This window comes from Olea europaea, chromosome 11 (genome assembly GCF_002742605.1).
Source record: "Olea europaea var. sylvestris chromosome 11, O_europaea_v1, whole genome shotgun sequence".
Lineage (NCBI taxonomy): Eukaryota > Viridiplantae > Streptophyta > Magnoliopsida > Lamiales > Oleaceae > Olea > Olea europaea.
The window spans coordinates 34441091-34450036 of record NC_036247.1 but is presented as its reverse complement, the minus strand read 5'-3'; the positions used below and the strand labels follow the sequence as shown (position 1 = coordinate 34450036).

Below are 8946 nucleotides of genomic sequence, written 5' to 3'. Positions count from 1 at the left end.
GTCCAATATATCATTTCTGGGTCCAATAGAATTCATAGGTATAGGAAGAAGCCCTCTCAAATAGAGATTTTTTCTTTCGACCATATTTCAATTGTTAATACGATATATAAGGACCGTAACAAAGAGTATTACACCCTTGATCATGAAATATCGATTGCTTGTTGACCCTTGTGAATTGTGTGAAAGTAGGATACTCCAAATTCGGGGATTAAAGACTTTTAGAAAATGTTCTTGGTGGAAAAAATGTGAATGAAAGATCCCACTGAATTGAATTGGATCCGTGAATCTAAGAAATAGTGAGAATTCTTGATCTCTCTCAATATCTTTGTCAATTCGAAAATCCAGGATTTGAATTGATGTCCTTTCATTGATTCCTCCTAAATTGCATTGATTTATCCTAAAGATTTCATTTCAATTGGAATTTGGTTATTCACCATGTACGAGGATCCCCGCTAAGCATCCATGGCTAAATGGTTAAAGCGTCCAACTTATAATTAGCAAATTTGTAGGTTCAATTCCTACTGGATGCACGCCGATGGGACCCTCCAATAAATCTATTGGAATGGGCTCTATATCAATGGAATCTCATCATCCGTACATAACGAATTGGTGTGGTATATTCATATCATAATATATGAATAGTAAGAACTAGCATTCTTACTAAGACTAGAACTTATAGGGAAGAAAATAGATTTATGGATGGAATCAAATATGCAGTATTTACAGACAAAAGTATTCGATTATTGGGAAAAAATCAATATACTTCTAATGTCGAATCAGGATCAACGAGGACAGAAATAAAGCATTGGGTCGAACTTTTCTTTGGTGTCAAGGTAATAGCTATGAATAGCCATCGACTTCTGGGAAAGGGTCAAAGAATGAGACCTATTATGGGACATACAATGCATTACAGACATATGATCATTATGCTTCAACCGGGTTATTCTATTCAACCTCTTAGAAAGAAAAGAACTTAAATCAAAATACTTAATAACATGGCGATACATTTATACAAAACTTCTGCCCCGAGCACACACTATACAACTTTAGACAGTCAAGTGAAATCCAATCCACGAAATAATTTGATCTATGGATAGCATCATTGTGGTAAAGGTCGTAATGCCAGAGGAATCATCACTGCAAGGCATAGAGGGGGAGGTCATAAGCATCTACACCGTAAAATTGATTTTCGATGGAATGAAAAAGACGTATATGGTAGAATCATAACCATAGAATACTACTGCAATTGAAATGCATACATTTGTCTCATACACTATGGGGATGGTGAGAAAAGATATATTTTACATCCCAGAGGGGCTATAATTGGAGATACCATTGTTTCTGGTATAGAAGTTCCTATAAAAATGGGAAATGCCCTACCTTTGAGTGCGGTTTGCACTATTGATTTACGTAATTGGAAGTAACCAATTAGGTTTACAACGAAACCTAGAAATCAATCACTTATCTAATTTGAGTACCTCTATAGGATAGACCTCAACAGAAAACTGAAGAGTAACGGTAGCAAGTGATTGAGTTCAGTAGTTCCTTATATAAAATTATTGACTATAGAGATATGATAATATGGAAAAGATAAAATTGTTTCAAGCACTGACAGAATCGGAAGCGCCCTTTCTTTCAAACTTTTAAAGAGAGGAGGATGGGTTATTCCCATTTCATTTGATGGTCAGAGGTAAATTGAAAGCTAAACAGTGGGAATTCTAAAGATTCCTCGGGGGAAAAATAGAGATGTCTCATACTTTACCCATAATATGTGGAAGTATCGACGTAATTTCATAGAGACATTCGGTCTGAATGCTACATGAAGAACATAAGCCAGATGACAGAATGGAAAGACCTAGGATGTAGAAGATCATACCATGAGTGATTCGATAAATTTGGATTCATATAGATATCAAACCATGTGGTACTTCATTGTACGATATATAAAAGATCCATCTGTATAGATATCATCATCTACATCGAGAAAGCTGTATGCTTTGGAAGAAGCTTGTACAGTTTGGGAAGGGATTTTGATTGATCAAAAAGAAGAATCTGCTTCAATCGATATGCCCTTAGGCACGTCCATACACAACATAGAAATCACACTTGGAAAGGGTGGACAATTAGTTAGAGCAGCGGGTGCTGTAGAAAAACTGATTGCAAAAGAGGGAAAATCGGCCACATTAAAATTACTTTTGGGGAGGTCCGATTGATATCCAAAAACTACTCAGCAATAGTCGAACAAGTAGGGAATGTTGGGACGAACCAGAAAAGTTTGGGTAGAGCCAGATCTAAGCGTCGGCCAGGTAAGTCCTGTAGTAAGAGGAGTAGTTATGAACCCTATAGAACATCCCCATGGGGGTGGTGGAGGGAGAGCCCCAATTGGTAGAAAAAAACCCACAACCCCTTGGGGTTATCTGCACTTGGAAACAGAAGTAGAAAAAGGAATAAATATAGTGATAATTTGATTCTTCATCGCTGTAGTAAATAGGCAAGAAAATAGAATTTCTTTCTTCGTCTTTACAAAAAAAAAGGAGGCTAATGATATCATTTTAGTTATGGGCGAACGATGGGAATTGAACCCGTGCATGGTGGATTCACAATCCACTGCCTTAATCCACTTGGTTATATCCGCCCCTCTTAGATTTTTTGATTTTAAGACAAAAGGTTGAATTTCGACCATTTCATTTATCTTCTTTCTTATTTGCTTATTTGTGAGATATTTTTATTTGAGAGATAAAAATATTAAGCAAGAATCCTAATTTTTCTCGTTCATGCATAACTTCCATACCAAGGTTAGCACGGTTAATTATATGACGGCCTTGACTATCAACTATGGATTGGTTGAAATTGACACCATTTAGGTTGAAAGCCATAGTGCTGATACCTAAAGCAGTGAACTAGATACCTACTATAGGCCAAGCAGCTAGGAAGAAGTGTAACGAACGAGAGTTGTTGAAACTAGCAAATTGGAAGATTAATCAGCCAAAATAACCATGAGTGGCTACGATATTATAAGTTTCTTCCTCTTGATTGAATCTGTAACCTGCATTAGCATATTCATTTTCTGTGGTTCCCTGATCAAACTAGAAGTTACCAAGGAACCATGCATAGCGCTGAATAGGGAGCCGCCGAATACACTATTTATGCCTAACATGTGAAATGGGTGCATAAGGATGTTGTGCTCAGCCTGGAATACAATTATGAAGTTGAAAGTACCAAAAATTCCTAGAGGCATACCATCAAAAAAACTTCCTCGACCAATTGGGTAGATCAAGAAAACAACGGTAGTAGCTGCAACAGGAGCTGAATATGCAACAGCAATCCAAGGTCGCATACCCAGATGGAAACTAAGCTCCGACTCACGACCCATGTAACAAGCTACACCAATTAAGAAGTGTAGAACAATTAGTTCATAAGGACCCCTGTTGTATAACCATTCATCAACAGATGCCGCTTCCCAGATTAGGTAAAAGTGCAAACCTATAGCTGCAGAAGTAGGAATAATGGCACCTGAGATAATATTGTTTCCGTAAAGTAGAGATCCAAAAACAGGTTCACGAATACCATCAATATCTACTGCAGTAGCAACAATGAAGACAATAATAAATACAAAAGTTGTGATCAATAAGGTAGGGATCATCAAAACACCAAACCATCCAATGTAAAGATGATTTTTGGTGCTGGTTATCCAGTTACAGAAGAGACCCCATAGGCTTTCGCTTTCGCATCTCTCTAAAATTGCAGTCATGGTAAAATCTTAGTTTATTTAATCATCAGGGACTCCCAAGCACACTAATTTTTTTATAATATAAATCGAAATAGAAAATAGAAGGCTTGTTTTTTAATAGTATAACATGAATTATATGGTTGCGTCAACCAATCCAATCCAATAACTATCTAGATGTATTCGAATTTTTTGTAAATGAATGAAGTGGATTGCAAAAAGAAAATACAGATTTCTATACATAAAATTTCGATATGACAGTGGGTTGCCCGGGATTCGAACCCGAAACTAGTCGGATGGAGTAGATAATTTCCTCGTTATGTTAATTAAATAAGGAAAAACCCTTCCCCAAGCCGTGCTTGCATTTTTCATTGCACACGACTTTCCCTATGTATACATCATTTTCTTTCTTATAAAGACTTTAAAAAGTTGAATACTCAATTCATTTAACCTTTATTACATACTACATAAATATTTCAGAATAGTGGAAATCACATTTTTATTTTGTTATTTATTCATCCATTTAATTTAGGAAAAATTTCTATTTCCAAGCTTTCAGAATAATTATTTATGATTGATCAGATCATTGATACAAATAATATCCAAATACCAAATCCGACTTTTATATACTCCCTGCAAAGTGGAAGAAGCTTTTGGGAAGGTCAAAGAAAGAACTTGTTCTTCCGACATAAGAAACTCTTCCAATAATTTTGAGCCTAATCTTTTCAAAAAAGCACGTACAGTACTTTTGTGTTTCCGAGCCAAAGTTCTAGCATAAGAAAGTCGAAGTATATACTTTATTCGATACAAACTCTTTTTTTTGGAAGATCCGCTATGATAATGAGAATTTTTTTTTTATATAAGCCCAAATCGATCAATAATATCAGAATCTGATAAATCAGCCCGAACCGGCTTACTAATGGGATACCCTAGTACGTTACAAAATTTCGCTTTAGCCAATGATCCAATCAGAGGAATAATTGGAACAAGAGTATCGAACTTCTTAATAGCATTATTGATTAGAAATGAATTTTCTAGAATTTGGCTCCGTACCACTGAAGCGTTTAGTCGCACACTTGAAAGATAGCCCACAAATTCAAGGGAATGATTAGATAATTGGTTTAGATAAATCCTTCTTGGATGAAACCACAGCGAAAAATAACATTGCCAAAAAGTTACAAGGTAATATTTCCATTTATTCATCAAAAGAGGCGTCCCTTTTGAAGCCAGAATGGATTTTCCTTGATACCTAACATAATGCATGAAAGGATCCTTGAACAAGCATAGATTGGTCTGAAAATCCTTAACAAAGACGTCTACAAGACGTTCTATTTTTCCATAGAAATAGATTCGTTCAAGAAGAGCTCTAGAAGATGTTGATCGTAAATGAGAAGATTGGTTACGTAGAAAGACGAAAATAGATTCGTATTCACATACATGAGAATTATATAAGAAGAAGAATAATCTTTGATTCCTTTTTGAAAAAGAAGAACTGGCTTTCTTTGGAGTAATAAGACTATTCCAATTACAATACTCGTGAAGAAAGAATCGTAATAAATGCAAAGAAGAGGCATCTTTTACCCAATAGCGAAGAGTTTGAACCAAGATTTCCAGATGGATGGGGTGGGGTATTAGTATATCTAACACAAAATTTCAATGTGAAAAATTGTTTAGTTATGATTTCTCTTCTGCGACCGATCGCTTCTCGCTTAATGTTAATAGTCTTAGACTGTCATGTATATGGAATTCTGAAGTCGCAATGGCCTGGGTTGTTTCTGGTCTTGGGACAAATGTTGTTTCTGTTCCTTGTCTAGTAGGGCCAAAAAATCGTTTGTTTCAATGCCGGGCAACCTCTTCTTGGCTTCTTTTCGCGCTTGCCCATCAGTGGTGTGGTATTGCGCGGAAAAGCTTTCTCCAGGGCAATTTCTTCGGTGATGATATCGTTATCGGGGTTCAAAATCTCTTTGGCGAAAACGTTGACGTCGGATTGTGGTGGACTTGAGTTTGCGAAGAAATTTCGCATTCACGACAGAGAATTTGATCTCCTTTGTCGTTGAAAATGATTCGGTCCACTCGATTCAGCCTCGCTTTTCTTTATGCTTTGTGAAGAAGTCATTCTTTATTTGATCTCCCGAAGCCCTTTACTAGCTCGTTACGTATACTTCACTCGCTCCCTTCCAACCTCTATCTATTCGAGTTGAGTGAAGTGGTCCTAAAGGTTTCTTATCTCCTACATTCGACTAGCTACCATGGCTAGATCTAATTAGTTCTGTTCTGTCTTTTCTCTCTTCTTTCCTATTAAGTTGGTAGTTCCTAAGGATGCAACCGATAGACAGGAGTTTACACCCGATGCTACCATCCGATCCGCTCTTTCCTTCGTATCCGAGTAGCTAGATGTGACAAACAAGGCTTGGTTCTTGAATGGAATACTGAGATGAGGTTTCTAACAAGCTAGGCTCTATTAGAATGGATTCTATCGATCAGTTCGGGATAATGGGCATTACAGAACCCGAAGAACCCACGTTACAGAAGAAGATTGACTTCAGTGATTTTCTTTTTTCAATAGCTGTTCATTCTTCCTTTCTCCTCGAACTAGAACTAGGAGATATGCCCGCTATTACTAATTCCTAGGGCATTGAATAAGCTAATACCATTTTAGGCTATTAAGGATTTCGTTCCCCACGGTATAATATCTGTGTCAAATCTAGCAAACCCAGGGAGCCCCAAGCAGCTTGCCTATTCTTCTATTCTCCGATCAGTCAATAGTCTGTTTGAACTCCTAATGGAAAGACCTTGTTTTTCGCCTCAATGCCATTGGCTTTCATTAAGTCCAATGAAAATCGTGCCAGTTTTATCCAACCCCGTCGTAAGCATATTCAAAAGCCGATCTCACTTCCTTCAGTCTATTTTTCCCGGCAGTTGCTATAGAATGGAGTGAGTTTCGCTAGCCCATTAATTAGGTTATCACCTCTTCGTGCTATTAAGACGTACACTTGCGGTGGGTTTTAAAATCGAAAAGAAATATTTCGTGAACATAAATCCCCCTTTCAGAATCTTATTTAATTGTAAATCCTCCTTTCAGAATCTTATTTAATTGTAAATCCCCCTTTCAGAATCTTATTGAATTGTAAACCCCCCCATGAAAAATTTCAACACTCAAATTTTGATGATTCTTTGATGATCCAATCCTATCTTGATCATGCCAATTATCCTGTTCGACAAAAGGTCCATTTGTATACAATAATCACATTGTAACGGGTATAGTTTAGTGGTAAAAGTGTGATTCGTTCTATTACCCCTTTAATAGTTAAAGAGTCTTTCAGTCTTATTCATATTCCGAGCAAAAACTTTATTTCTTAAAAGGATTTAATCCTTTACCTCTCAATGAAAAATTTGAGAAAATAAAAATAAAAATTTTCGTGATTTCTATCCATGAGTCACTTAGAAAGTGAAAAGTTGGATTATGAAATTGCGGAACATAATTTTTGAATTGGATCAAGACTTCCAATTGAATAAGTATGAGTAAAGGATCCATGGCTGAAGATAGAAACTAGATTTCTAATCGTAACTAAATCTTCCATTTTTGATTTGTAGAGAAAGAAATTGAAGCAAAATAGCTATTAAACGACGACTTTAGTTTACTAGAGACATCGACATATTGTTTTAGCTCGGTGGAAACAAAATCCTTTTCTTTAATATCCTCTCAAATAGAAATAGAGAACGAAGTAAATAGAAAGATTGTTAAAATCACATTCTTCTAGAAGGATCATCTAGAAAGCGATTCATTTTGTCTGTATTCAGACAAAAAGCTAACATAGGTGTTATGGGTAGAATTTTGTTCACATCTTAGATCTAGGAATTTACTCATCTTCCATAAAGGAGCCGAATGAAACCAAAGTTTCATGTTCGGTTTTGAATTAGAGACGTTCAAAATGCTGAATCGACGTCGACTATAACCCCTAGCCTTCCAAGCTAACGATGCGGGTTCGATTCCCGCTACCCGCTTATATCCTTTTTCTAAATATTCGATTCGAATTATATTCTAGAATATACTCTAATTAGAATTAGTGAATCATTGAATACACAATTCTAAAAAAATTCTCGCATACAATCCGATTTTTTTTTCAAACAAGAGGTAGAAAAGTCAAAATACGAAAAAATCGGAATGAACAGCGTCCATTGTCTAATGGATAGGACAGAGGTCTTCTAAACCTTTGGTATAGGTTCAAATCCTATTGGACGCAATTTATTTCCATATATTTTTGATTTCGATAGCAAGAAAGACTTTTTACATAATTTGAATCCGAGACACTTGATTACTTTTTTTTTAAGAAAAAAGTGAGCAATTTCTTTATGTTATGCTTGTTCCTGAAGTAGGAACTGGTCCATTTGTTCTTGAATAGCATCTTTCAAAAGGACTTCTGCTTCCTCGGTAAATGTCTTAGTAGAAGATATGATTTCTTGGAACTGAGGTTTATTAGTTTTTAAGTAAGTACGTAACTCAACAAGAAATTTCCTTACCTGTCCAATTTCTAATGAATCAAGATAACCATTTGTTCCGGTATAAATAGTCATTATCTGTTCTTCTACCACGAGAGGAGCTGCTTGGGATTGTTTAAGCAATTCACGTAATCGTTGACCTCTTGCCAATTGATTCTGAGTAGCTTTATCGAGTTTCGAAGCAAATTGTACAAAGGCTTCTAATTCTGCGAATTGTGACAGTTCCAATAGCTACTTGTTTCATGGCTTTAATTTGAGTTGCAGACCCTACTCTGGAAATGAAAATACCCACATTAATAGCAAGTCTGATTTCAGTATTGAATAGATCGACGGATAAGAATATTTGTCCATCAATAAGGGAAATTACATTAGTAGGAATATAAGCCGAAACATCTCCCGATTTAGTTTCAACTATTGGTAAGGCGGTCATACTTCCTTCACCTAAACTAGAACTTGATTTAATGGCTCTTTCCAAAAGGCGAGAATGCAAATAAAAAACATCCCTTGGATAAGCTTCACGACCAGGCGATCTTCATAATGGAAGAGACATTTAGCGATAAGCTTGGGCTTGTTTGGAGAGATCATCATAAATGACTAAAGTGTGTTGTTAACGGTACATAAAATATTCAGCCAAATGTGCTCCTGTATAAGGAGCAAGGTATTGTAATGTAGCAAGGGAATCTGCCATTTCGGTTACCACAATAGTGTATTCCATCGCC

The 8946-nt window shown here is 36.2% G+C and overlaps 2 non-coding genes across 2 annotated transcripts; both read left to right on the top strand.

Annotated features, from left to right (window-relative positions):
• The first annotated feature begins 456 nt into the window (after window positions 1-456).
• On the top strand, window positions 457-530 carry TRNAI-UAU. Its single transcript has one exon. It is a non-coding gene; the product is annotated as a tRNA-Ile (tRNA).
• Window positions 531-7899: 7369 nt separating this feature from the next.
• On the top strand, window positions 7900-7971 carry TRNAR-UCU. Its single transcript has one exon. It is a non-coding gene; the product is annotated as a tRNA-Arg (tRNA).
• The last annotated feature ends 975 nt before the right edge of the window (window positions 7972-8946 follow it).